Consider the following 13,583-nt stretch of genomic DNA (forward strand, 5'->3'; position numbering starts at 1 on the left):
GGCCACGTTCTTACACTGCGGGCTCTGCATCTTTGTGGCGGCAGGAGCCAACCCCGCATTTTCACTAGCGGCTTTGAGCCACAGAAGGCAAGGTTAGCCACTGACGTGTCCCTGCTGAAACACCTGGGGACATGTCGCTCACTCGGAACGCTGAAAAAAAGACGGAGGCACCTGCCGGACCGCATGAAGACAGTCACGACGTGCACTCGCTCTCTGCGGTTCCCAGCCGAAGGCGGAAACCGCCCCCCTTGGGGTCTCCAAAGGAGCAAAGAACTACTCTCCAAAGCTCTCCGTCAGCCGCTTTCCCACTCCCAGAATTTACTCTTTCAAGGGCTTTGACTAAGCGTGGTGCGCAACAGAGCGCTTCTTACCAATTGACCGGGCAAATACTGACAACTCTGGCATGCAGAGCCGACGCTGCTGCGCCTGCAGCTGCTCCACAGACCCCCGCCTCTGCCCAGCCACGCCGCCCGGTCACCAGCTGCCAGCGCTGCGCACAATGCGTGCCGGCATGGAAAAAGTGCCGCGGGTGAAGGACTGGACCTGCTGCCAATTGGCTAGAGCCCGGAAGTAGGTGGGGCCAGAACCGGAACTCCCTCCCACCTACCTACATAGGGAGGCGCCATTTTGTCTTAGTCCGTGTTCCACCCTGAGGAGCCGCCATTTCATGTTACTCCGTACCCCACGTGGTTTTGTACTGCTTAGGGCTCGGCTCCCTGGCTCGTTCCTTAACTCTTTCCTACTCCCAGGCCTCCCTCTGACTGCCTGCCCAATTCCCTTGCTCCGGGAAGCGCTCACATGAAAAAAAACTGATCCATTCCTACACAGTCGCACCAGGCAAACACGTCCCGGTGCTGGCACTGGTGGCTGTCTCGTGTCTGACGCGGGGTTTCTGGAGACCAGCGGCACTAGGGGCACTTTGATCCCAGCTAACAACTCTGCCAGCTCCACTTCTCATTTGGCAATAGCGACCCGCTCGCATCTCCCACGTGAGGATCTGATGGGAAATCCCTCGCCCTTCCCGTGCGCAGCCTCTAGCCCTCTGCTAAGTCACCGATAACCAAGGGCAGTCCCCGCCAGAGGGCCCCAGTCATTTCATCCTAGCGTTTGATACAGCCATGGAAGAAGCAGCCGTCACGTTCAGGAGCTCTCGGCACGCCACCAGTGACAGCAGAGCGCTGCAAGAGCAAGGCTCTCTTTGATATTCCACTCCTTGTCACGCGTAAGCACGTTCCAGGCTCCTGGGCCCAAATATTGAGCTAGGCACTCCTCTACTTCAGGAAGCGACTGACAAAAGGCACAAAGCAGGCTCTCCTGCTGCACCCCTCTGTCACTGCTCCCAACACAAGTGGTCTCAACACACAGAGAACCGGCTGTGCAGCAGACTTCAGGGCCTGCAAAGGACTCCCTGCAAAACGCTCACAGCCGCAGCCCTTTCTTCCCTGCTCTCTTAACAGGCCAGCAGCGTGACTTACACTTTGACACAGCCTGCACAATTCCTTCTCTTGGGAAAGCACTGCACCTCTCTTCCAGTACACGCAACAGAAACTCTGCTCTCTCAATCCTGCTTCCACAACCTGGTTTCTGGCAATTCCACACTTAGCCAGCATCAGCACCGGCAAAAGGAAAACAACCGCAGCTCATCACTTCTAAAGGCACTGATCTCACTGACAATAAGCCTCCGTTCAGAACCACGGAGAATGTCCGGGACGGTGACTTTGGTACGGCTAGAATAAGATCATACTCCTTTCATGTCACGCACAGCAAGAAAAGAGGGCCTAAGGAAGAAGGAGCTGTTCACGCCGGCTGTGAGGGCCTCATCTTCCCAGCAAGCTGCTACGCGTGGTTAGCCCTGCTTGCCAGAAAGCAGCCGAGGCTCTGTCTATCTGCCTGCCTACGGGAAGCTGCAGAAGAATTCCTTGGTTCGCTTTGCTTGTGCGTGCGGCTTTTCTTCCACCTGCCAGAACGCCTTTCTCTAACCCCCTGAATTCTCACACGCTTACCTTGCCAGTTCTCCCCCATAACCCACCCACGTGGGCAGCGACAGCAAGCAGCTGTCTGGTGCTTAGCTCTCTGCCAGGTGAAACCACCACGACAAGGACACAGTTGCCAGCGTGCAGAAATTAGACCCGTGTGTGTCTTCCTAAAAGTGCACGTCTGGAAAGGGTAAGACGTTTCCCAACTAGACTGCCCTCGGGGCCTTTCGGCCACGTTCTTACACTGCGGGCTCTGCATCTTTGTGGCGGCAGGAGCCAACCCCGCATTTTCACTAGCGGCTTTGAGCCACAGAAGGCAAGGTTAGCCACTGACGTGTCCCTGCTGAAACACCTGGGGACATGTCGCTCACTCGGAACGCTGAAAAAAAGACGGAGGCACCTGCCGGACCGCATGAAGACAGTCACGACGTGCACTCGCTCTCTGCGGTTCCCAGCCGAAGGCGGAAACCGCCCCCCTTGGGGTCTCCAAAGGAGCAAAGAACTACTCTCCAAAGCTCTCCGTCAGCCGCTTTCCCACTCCCAGAATTTACTCTTTCAAGGGCTTTGACTAAGCGTGGTGCGCAACAGAGCGCTTCTTACCAATTGACCGGGCAAATACTGACAACTCTGGCATGCAGAGCCGACGCTGCTGCGCCTGCAGCTGCTCCACAGACCCCCGCCTCTGCCCAGCCACGCCGCCCGGTCACCAGCTGCCAGCGCTGCGCACAATGCGTGCCGGCATGGAAAAAGTGCCGCGGGTGAAGGACTGGACCTGCTGCCAATTGGCTAGAGCCCGGAAGTAGGTGGGGCCAGAACCGGAACTCCCTCCCACCTACCTACATAGGGAGGCGCCATTTTGTCTTAGTCCGTGTTCCACCCTGAGGAGCCGCCATTTCATGTTACTCCGTACCCCACGTGGTTTTGTACTGCTTAGGGCTCGGCTCCCTGGCTCGTTCCTTAACTCTTTCCTACTCCCAGGCCTCCCTCTGACTGCCTGCCCAATTCCCTTGCTCCGGGAAGCGCTCACATGAAAAAAAACTGATCCATTCCTACACAGTCGCACCAGGCAAACACGTCCCGGTGCTGGCACTGGTGGCTGTCTCGTGTCTGACGCGGGGTTTCTGGAGACCAGCGGCACTAGGGGCACTTTGATCCCAGCTAACAACTCTGCCAGCTCCACTTCTCATTTGGCAATAGCGACCCGCTCGCATCTCCCACGTGAGGATCTGATGGGAAATCCCTCGCCCTTCCCGTGCGCAGCCTCTAGCCCTCTGCTAAGTCACCGATAACCAAGGGCAGTCCCCGCCAGAGGGCCCCAGTCATTTCATCCTAGCGTTTGATACAGCCATGGAAGAAGCAGCCGTCACGTTCAGGAGCTCTCGGCACGCCACCAGTGACAGCAGAGCGCTGCAAGAGCAAGGCTCTCTTTGATATTCCACTCCTTGTCACGCGTAAGCACGTTCCAGGCTCCTGGGCCCAAATATTGAGCTAGGCACTCCTCTACTTCAGGAAGCGACTGACAAAAGGCACAAAGCAGGCTCTCCTGCTGCACCCCTCTGTCACTGCTCCCAACACAAGTGGTCTCAACACACAGAGAACCGGCTGTGCAGCAGACTTCAGGGCCTGCAAAGGACTCCCTGCAAAACGCTCACAGCCGCAGCCCTTTCTTCCCTGCTCTCTTAACAGGCCAGCAGCGTGACTTACACTTTGACACAGCCTGCACAATTCCTTCTCTCGGGAAAGCACTGCACCTCTCTTCCAGTACACGCAACAAAAACTCTGCTCTCTCAATCCTGCTTCCACAACCTGGTTTCTGGCAATTCCACACTTAGCCAGCATCAGCACCGGCAAAAGGAAAACAACCGCAGCTCATCACTTCTAAAGGCACTGATCTCACTGACAATAAGCCTCCGTTCAGAACCACGGAGAATGTCCGGGACGGTGACTTTGGTACGGCTAGAATAAGATCATACTCCTTTCACGTCACGCACAGCAAGAAAAGAGGGCCTAAGGAAGAAGGAGCTGTTCACGCCGGCTGTGAGGGCCTCATCTTCCCAGCAAGCTGCTACGCGTGGTTAGCCCTGCTTGCCAGAAAGCAGCCGAGGCTCTGTCTATCTGCCTGCCTACGGGAAGCTGCAGAAGAATTCCTTGGTTCGCTTTGCTTGTGCGTGCGGCTTTTCTTCCACCTGCCAGAACGCCTTTCTCTAACCCCCTGAATTCTCACACGCTTACCTTGCCAGTTCTCCCCCATAACCCACCCACGTGGGCAGCGACAGCAAGCAGCTGTCTGGTGCTTAGCTCTCTGCCAGGTGAAATACCACAACAAGGACACAGTTGCCAGCGTGCAGAAATTAGACCCGTGTGTATCTTCCTAAAAGTGCACGTCTGGAAAGGGTAAGACGTTCCCCAACTAGACTGCCCTCGGGGCCTTTCGGCCACGTTCTTACACTGCGGGCTCTGCATTTTTGTGGCGGCAGGAGCCAACCCCGCATTTTCACTAGCGGCTTTGAGCCACAGAAGGCAAGGTTAGCCACTGACGTGTCCCTGCTGAAACACCTGGGGACATGTCGCTCACTCGGAACGCTGAAAAAAAGACGGAGGCACCTGCCGGACCGCATGAAGACAGTCACGATGTGCACTCGCTCTCTGCGGTTCCCAGCCGAAGGCGGAAACCGCCCCCCTTGGGGTCTCCAAAGGAGCAAAGAACTACTCTCCAAAGCTCTCCGTCAGCTGCTTTCCCACTCCCAGAATTTACTCTTTCAAGGGCTTTGACTAAGCGTGGTGCGCAACAGAGCGCTTCTTACCAATTGACCGGGCAAATACTGACAACTCTGGCATGCAGAGCCGACGCTGCTGCGCCTGCAGCTGCTCCACAGACCCCCGCCTCTGCCCAGCCACGCCGCCCGGTCACCAGCTGCCAGCGCTGCGCACAATGCGTGCCGGCATGGAAAAAGTGCCGCGGGTGAAGGACTGGACCTGCTGCCAATTGGCTAGAGCCCGGAAGTAGGTGGGGCCAGAACCGGAACTCCCTCCCACCTACCTACATAGGGAGGCGCCATTTTGTCTTAGTCCGTGTTCCACCCTGAGGAGCCGCCATTTCATGTTACTCCGTACCCCACGTGGTTTTGTACTGCTTAGGGCTCGGCTCCCTGGCTCGTTCCTTAACTCTTTCCTACTCCCAGACCTCCCTCTGACTGCCTGCCCAATTCCCTTGCTCCAGGAAGCGCTCACATGAAAAAAAACTGATCCATTCCTACACAGTCGCACCAGGCAAACACGTCCCGGTGCTGGCACTGGTGGCTGTCTCGTGTCTGACGCGGGGTTTCTGGAGACCAGCGGCACTAGGGGCACTTTGATCCCAGCTAACAACTCTGCCAGCTCCACTTCTCATTTGGCAATAGCGACCCGCTCGCATCTCCCACGTGAGGATCTGATGGGAAATCCCTCGCCCTTCCCGTGCGCAGCCTCTAGCCCTCTGCTAAGTCACCGATAACCAAGGGCAGTCCCCGCCAGAGGGCCCCAGTCATTTCATCCTAGCGTTTGATACAGCCATGGAAGAAGCAGCCGTCACGTTCAGGAGCTCTCGGCACGCCACCAGTGACAGCAGAGCGCTGCAAGAGCAAGGCTCTCTTTGATATTCCACTCCTTGTCACGCGTAAGCACGTTCCAGGCTCCTGGGCCCAAATATTGAGCTAGGCACTCCTCTACTTCAGGAAGCGACTGACAAAAGGCACAAAGCAGGCTCTCCTGCTGCACCCCTCTGTCACTGCTCCCAACACAAGTGGTCTCAACACACAGAGAACCGGCTGTGCAGCAGACTTCAGGGCCTGCAAAGGACTCCCTGCAAAACGCTCACAGCCGCAGCCCTTTCTTCCCTGCTCTCTTAACAGGCCAGCAGCGTGACTTACACTTTGACACAGCCTGCACAATTCCTTCTCTCGGGAAAGCACTGCACCTCTCTTCCAGTACACGCAACAAAAACTCTGCTCTCTCAATCCTGCTTCCACAACCTGGTTTCTGGCAATTCCACACTTAGCCAGCATCAGCACCGGCAAAAGGAAAACAACCGCAGCTCATCACTTCTAAAGGCACTGATCTCACTGACAATAAGCCTCCGTTCAGAACCACGGAGAATGTCCGGGACGGTGACTTTGGTACGGCTAGAATAAGATCATACTCCTTTCATGTCACGCACAGCAAGAAAAGAGGGCCTAAGGAAGAAGGAGCTGTTCACGCCGGCTGTGAGGGCCTCATCTTCCCAGCAAGCTGCTACGCGTGGTTAGCCCTGCTTGCCAGAAAGCAGCCGAGGCTCTGTCTATCTGCCTGCCTACGGGAAGCTGCAGAAGAATTCCTTGGTTCGCTTTGCTTGTGCGTGCGGCTTTTCTTCCACCTGCCAGAACGCCTTTCTCTAACCCCCTGAATTCTCACACGCTTACCTTGCCAGTTCTCCCCCATAACCCACCCACGTGGGCAGCGACAGCAAGCAGCTGTCTGGTGCTTAGCTCTCTGCCAGGTGAAACCACCACGACAAGGACACAGTTGCCAGCGTGCAGAAATTAGACCCGTGTGTGTCTTCCTAAAAGTGCACGTCTGGAAAGGGTAAGACGTTCCCCAACTAGACTGCCCTCGGGGCCTTTCGGCCACGTTCTTACACTGCGGGCTCTGCATCTTTGTGGCGGCAGGAGCCAACCCCGCATTTTCACTAGCGGCTTTGAGCCACAGAAGGCAAGGTTAGCCACTGACGTGTCCCTGCTGAAACACCTGGGGACATGTCGCTCACTCGGAACGCTGAAAAAAAGACGGAGGCACCTGCCGGACCGCATGAAGACAGTCACGACGTGCACTCGCTCTCTGCGGTTCCCAGCCGAAGGCGGAAACCGCCCCCCTTGGGGTCTCCAAAGGAGCAAAGAACTACTCTCCAAAGCTCTCCGTCAGCCGCTTTCCCACTCCCAGAATTTACTCTTTCAAGGGCTTTGACTAAGCGTGGTGCGCAACAGAGCGCTTCTTACCAATTGACCGGGCAAATACTGACAACTCTGGCATGCAGAGCCGACGCTGCTGCGCCTGCAGCTGCTCCACAGACCCCCGCCTCTGCCCAGCCACGCCGCCCGGTCACCAGCTGCCAGCGCTGCGCACAATGCGTGCCGGCATGGAAAAAGTGCCGCGGGTGAAGGACTGGACCTGCTGCCAATTGGCTAGAGCCCGGAAGTAGGTGGGGCCAGAACCGGAACTCCCTCCCACCTACCTACATAGGGAGGCGCCATTTTGTCTTAGTCCGTGTTCCACCCTGAGGAGCCGCCATTTCATGTTACTCCGTACCCCACGTGGTTTTGTACTGCTTAGGGCTCGGCTCCCTGGCTCGTTCCTTAACTCTTTCCTACTCCCAGGCCTCCCTCTGACTGCCTGCCCAATTCCCTTGCTCCGGGAAGCGCTCACATGAAAAAAAACTGATCCATTCCTACACAGTCGCACCAGGCAAACACGTCCCGGTGCTGGCACTGGTGGCTGTCTCGTGTCTGACGCGGGGTTTCTGGAGACCAGCGGCACTAGGGGCACTTTGATCCCAGCTAACAACTCTGCCAGCTCCACTTCTCATTTGGCAATAGCGACCCGCTCGCATCTCCCACGTGAGGATCTGATGGGAAATCCCTCGCCCTTCCCGTGCGCAGCCTCTAGCCCTCTGCTAAGTCACCGATAACCAAGGGCAGTCCCCGCCAGAGGGCCCCAGTCATTTCATCCTAGCGTTTGATACAGCCATGGAAGAAGCAGCCGTCACGTTCAGGAGCTCTCGGCACGCCACCAGTGACAGCAGAGCGCTGCAAGAGCAAGGCTCTCTTTGATATTCCACTCCTTGTCACGCGTAAGCACGTTCCAGGCTCCTGGGCCCAAATATTGAGCTAGGCACTCCTCTACTTCAGGAAGCGACTGACAAAAGGCACAAAGCAGGCTCTCCTGCTGCACCCCTCTGTCACTGCTCCCAACACAAGTGGTCTCAACACACAGAGAACCGGCTGTGCAGCAGACTTCAGGGCCTGCAAAGGACTCCCTGCAAAACGCTCACAGCCGCAGCCCTTTCTTCCCTGCTCTCTTAACAGGCCAGCAGCGTGACTTACACTTTGACACAGCCTGCACAATTCCTTCTCTCGGGAAAGCACTGCACCTCTCTTCCAGTACACGCAACAAAAACTCTGCTCTCTCAATCCTGCTTCCACAACCTGGTTTCTGGCAATTCCACACTTAGCCAGCATCAGCACCGGCAAAAGGAAAACAACCGCAGCTCATCACTTCTAAAGGCACTGATCTCACTGACAATAAGCCTCCGTTCAGAACCACGGAGAATGTCCGGGACGGTGACTTTGGTACGGCTAGAATAAGATCATACTCCTTTCATGTCACGCACAGCAAGAAAAGAGGGCCTAAGGAAGAAGGAGCTGTTCACGCCGGCTGTGAGGGCCTCATCTTCCCAGCAAGCTGCTACGCGTGGTTAGCCCTGCTTGCCAGAAAGCAGCCGAGGCTCTGTCTATCTGCCTGCCTACGGGAAGCTGCAGAAGAATTCCTTGGTTCGCTTTGCTTGTGCGTGCGGCTTTTCTTCCACCTGCCAGAACGCCTTTCTCTAACCCCCTGAATTCTCACACGCTTACCTTGCCAGTTCTCCCCCATAACCCACCCACGTGGGCAGCGACAGCAAGCAGCTGTCTGGTGCTTAGCTCTCTGCCAGGTGAAACCACCACGACAAGGACACAGTTGCCAGCGTGCAGAAATTAGACCCGTGTGTGTCTTCCTAAAAGTGCACGTCTGGAAAGGGTAAGACGTTCCCCAACTAGACTGCCCTCGGGGCCTTTCGGCCACGTTCTTACACTGCGGGCTCTGCATCTTTGTGGCGGCAGGAGCCAACCCCGCATTTTCACTAGCGGCTTTGAGCCACAGAAGGCAAGGTTAGCCACTGACGTGTCCCTGCTGAAACACCTGGGGACATGTCGCTCACTCGGAACGCTGAAAAAAAGACGGAGGCACCTGCCGGACCGCATGAAGACAGTCACGACGTGCACTCGCTCTCTGCGGTTCCCAGCCGAAGGCGGAAACCGCCCCCCTTGGGGTCTCCAAAGGAGCAAAGAACTACTCTCCAAAGCTCTCCGTCAGCCGCTTTCCCACTCCCAGAATTTACTCTTTCAAGGGCTTTGACTAAGCGTGGTGCGCAACAGAGCGCTTCTTACCAATTGACCGGGCAAATACTGACAACTCTGGCATGCAGAGCCGACGCTGCTGCGCCTGCAGCTGCTCCACAGACCCCCGCCTCTGCCCAGCCACGCCGCCCGGTCACCAGCTGCCAGCGCTGCGCACAATGCGTGCCGGCATGGAAAAAGTGCCGCGGGTGAAGGACTGGACCTGCTGCCAATTGGCTAGAGCCCGGAAGTAGGTGGGGCCAGAACCAGAACTCCCTCCCACCTACCTACATAGGGAGGCGCCATTTTGTCTTAGTCCGTGTTCCACCCTGAGGAGCCGCCATTTCATGTTACTCCGTACCCCACGTGGTTTTGTACTGCTTAGGGCTCGGCTCCCTGGCTCGTTCCTTAACTCTTTCCTACTCCCAGACCTCCCTCTGACTGCCTGCCCAATTCCCTTGCTCCGGGAAGCGCTCACATGAAAAAAAACTGATCCATTCCTACACAGTCGCACCAGGCAAACACGTCCCGGTGCTGGCACTGGTGGCTGTCTCGTGTCTGACGCGGGGTTTCTGGAGACCAGCGGCACTAGGGGCACTTTGATCCCAGCTAACAACTCTGCCAGCTCCACTTCTCATTTGGCAATAGCGACCCGCTCGCATCTCCCACGTGAGGATCTGATGGGAAATCCCTCGCCCTTCCCGTGCGCAGCCTCTAGCCCTCTGCTAAGTCACCGATAACCAAGGGCAGTCCCCGCCAGAGGGCCCCAGTCATTTCATCCTAGCGTTTGATACAGCCATGGAAGAAGCAGCCGTCACGTTCAGGAGCTCTCGGCACGCCACCAGTGACAGCAGAGCGCTGCAAGAGCAAGGCTCTCTTTGATATTCCACTCCTTGTCACGCGTAAGCACGTTCCAGGCTCCTGGGCCCAAATATTGAGCTAGGCACTCCTCTACTTCAGGAAGCGACTGACAAAAGGCACAAAGCAGGCTCTCCTGCTGCACCCCTCTGTCACTGCTCCCAACACAAGTGGTCTCAACACACAGAGAACCGGCTGTGCAGCAGACTTCAGGGCCTGCAAAGGACTCCCTGCAAAACGCTCACAGCCGCAGCCCTTTCTTCCCTGCTCTCTTAACAGGCCAGCAGCGTGACTTACACTTTGACACAGCCTGCACAATTCCTTCTCTCGGGAAAGCACTGCACCTCTCTTCCAGTACACGCAACAAAAACTCTGCTCTCTCAATCCTGCTTCCACAACCTGGTTTCTGGCAATTCCACACTTAGCCAGCATCAGCACCGGCAAAAGGAAAACAACCGCAGCTCATCACTTCTAAAGGCACTGATCTCACTGACAATAAGCCTCCGTTCAGAACCACGGAGAATGTCCGGGACGGTGACTTTGGTACGGCTAGAATAAGATCATACTCCTTTCACGTCACGCACAGCAAGAAAAGAGGGCCTAAGGAAGAAGGAGCTGTTCACGCCGGCTGTGAGGGCCTCATCTTCCCAGCAAGCTGCTACGCGTGGTTAGCCCTGCTTGCCAGAAAGCAGCCGAGGCTCTGTCTATCTGCCTGCCTACGGGAAGCTGCAGAAGAATTCCTTGGTTCGCTTTGCTTGTGCGTGCGGCTTTTCTTCCACCTGCCAGAACGCCTTTCTCTAACCCCCTGAATTCTCACACGCTTACCTTGCCAGTTCTCCCCCATAACCCACCCACGTGGGCAGCGACAGCAAGCAGCTGTCTGGTGCTTAGCTCTCTGCCAGGTGAAATACCACAACAAGGACACAGTTGCCAGCGTGCAGAAATTAGACCCGTGTGTATCTTCCTAAAAGTGCACGTCTGGAAAGGGTAAGACGTTCCCCAACTAGACTGCCCTCGGGGCCTTTCGGCCACATTCTTACACTGCGGGCTCTGCATTTTTGTGGCGGCAGGAGCCAACCCCGCATTTTCACTAGCGGCTTTGAGCCACAGAAGGCAAGGTTAGCCACTGACGTGTCCCTGCTGAAACACCTGGGGACATGTCGCTCACTCGGAACGCTGAAAAAAAGACGGAGGCACCTGCCGGACCGCATGAAGACAGTCACGATGTGCACTCGCTCTCTGCGGTTCCCAGCCGAAGGCGGAAACCGCCCCCCTTGGGGTCTCCAAAGGAGCAAAGAACTACTCTCCAAAGCTCTCCGTCAGCTGCTTTCCCACTCCCAGAATTTACTCTTTCAAGGGCTTTGACTAAGCGTGGTGCGCAACAGAGCGCTTCTTACCAATTGACCGGGCAAATACTGACAACTCTGGCATGCAGAGCCGACGCTGCTGCGCCCTGCAGCTGCTCCACAGACCCCCGCCTCTGCCCAGCCACGCCGCCCGGTCACCAGCTGCCAGCGCTGCGCACAATGCGTGCCGGCATGGAAAAAGTGCCGCGGGTGAAGGACTGGACCTGCTGCCAATTGGCTAGAGCCCGGAAGTAGGTGGGGCCAGAACCGGAACTCCCTCCCACCTACCTACATAGGGAGGCGCCATTTTGTCTTAGTCCGTGTTCCACCCTGAGGAGCCGCCATTTCATGTTACTCCGTACCCCACGTGGTTTTGTACTGCTTAGGGCTCGGCTCCCTGGCTCGTTCCTTAACTCTTTCCTACTCCCAGACCTCCCTCTGACTGCCTGCCCAATTCCCTTGCTCCAGGAAGCGCTCACATGAAAAAAAACTGATCCATTCCTACACAGTCGCACCAGGCAAACACGTCCCGGTGCTGGCACTGGTGGCTGTCTCGTGTCTGACGCGGGGTTTCTGGAGACCAGCGGCACTAGGGGCACTTTGATCCCAGCTAACAACTCTGCCAGCTCCACTTCTCATTTGGCAATAGCGACCCGCTCGCATCTCCCACGTGAGGATCTGATGGGAAATCCCTCGCCCTTCCCGTGCGCAGCCTCTAGCCCTCTGCTAAGTCACCGATAACCAAGGGCAGTCCCCGCCAGAGGGCCCCAGTCATTTCATCCTAGCGTTTGATACAGCCATGGAAGAAGCAGCCGTCACGTTCAGGAGCTCTCGGCACGCCACCAGTGACAGCAGAGCGCTGCAAGAGCAAGGCTCTCTTTGATATTCCACTCCTTGTCACGCGTAAGCACGTTCCAGGCTCCTGGGCCCAAATATTGAGCTAGGCACTCCTCTACTTCAGGAAGCGACTGACAAAAGGCACAAAGCAGGCTCTCCTGCTGCACCCCTCTGTCACTGCTCCCAACACAAGTGGTCTCAACACACAGAGAACCGGCTGTGCAGCAGACTTCAGGGCCTGCAAAGGACTCCCTGCAAAACGCTCACAGCCGCAGCCCTTTCTTCCCTGCTCTCTTAACAGGCCAGCAGCGTGACTTACACTTTGACACAGCCTGCACAATTCCTTCTCTCGGGAAAGCACTGCACCTCTCTTCCAGTACACGCAACAAAAACTCTGCTCTCTCAATCCTGCTTCCACAACCTGGTTTCTGGCAATTCCACACTTAGCCAGCATCAGCACCGGCAAAAGGAAAACAACCGCAGCTCATCACTTCTAAAGGCACTGATCTCACTGACAATAAGCCTCCGTTCAGAACCACGGAGAATGTCCGGGACGGTGACTTTGGTACGGCTAGAATAAGATCATACTCCTTTCACGTCACGCACAGCAAGAAAAGAGGGCCTAAGGAAGAAGGAGCTGTTCACGCCGGCTGTGAGGGCCTCATCTTCCCAGCAAGCTGCTACGCGTGGTTAGCCCTGCTTGCCAGAAAGCAGCCGAGGCTCTGTCTATCTGCCTGCCTACGGGAAGCTGCAGAAGAATTCCTTGGTTCGCTTTGCTTGTGCGTGCGGCTTTTCTTCCACCTGCCAGAACGCCTTTCTCTAACCCCCTGAATTCTCACACGCTTACCTTGCCAGTTCTCCCCCATAACCCACCCACGTGGGCAGCGACAGCAAGCAGCTGTCTGGTGCTTAGCTCTCTGCCAGGTGAAATACCACAACAAGGACACAGTTGCCAGCGTGCAGAAATTAGACCCGTGTGTATCTTCCTAAAAGTGCACGTCTGGAAAGGGTAAGACGTTCCCCAACTAGACTGCCCTCGGGGCCTTTCGGCCACGTTCTTACACTGCGGGCTCTGCATTTTTGTGGCGGCAGGAGCCAACCCCGCATTTTCACTAGCGGCTTTGAGCCACAGAAGGCAAGGTAAGCCACTGACGTGTCCCTGCTGAAACACCTGGGGACATGTCGCTCACTCGGAACGCTGAAAAAAAGACGGAGGCACCTGCCGGACCGCATGAAGACAGTCACGACGTGCACTCGCTCTCTGCGGTTCCCAGCCGAAGGCGGAAACCGCCCCCCTTGGGGTCTCCAAAGGAGCAAAGAACTACTCTCCAAAGCTCTCCGTCAGCCGCTTTCCCACTCCCAGAATTTACTCTTTCAAGGGCTTTGACTAAGCGTGGTGCGCA

At 56.5% G+C, this 13,583-nt stretch overlaps 1 long non-coding RNA gene across 1 annotated transcript in view; it reads right to left on the reverse strand.

The window, feature by feature from the left end:
• The window catches only part of LOC125686729 (uncharacterized), a 64,462-nt gene extending 52,988 nt beyond the window's left edge, over positions 1 to 11,474 (reverse strand). Inside the window, exon 1 of the long non-coding RNA XR_007373874.1 lies at positions 11,395 to 11,474. This is a non-coding gene — a long non-coding RNA (uncharacterized LOC125686729). The remainder of the gene's footprint in view (positions 1 to 11,394) is intronic.
• Between the last annotated feature and the right edge of the window lie 2,109 nt (positions 11,475 to 13,583).

The sequence above is a fragment of the Lagopus muta genome, chromosome Z, assembly GCF_023343835.1.
Source record: "Lagopus muta isolate bLagMut1 chromosome Z, bLagMut1 primary, whole genome shotgun sequence".
Taxonomy (NCBI): Eukaryota; Metazoa; Chordata; class Aves; order Galliformes; family Phasianidae; genus Lagopus; species Lagopus muta.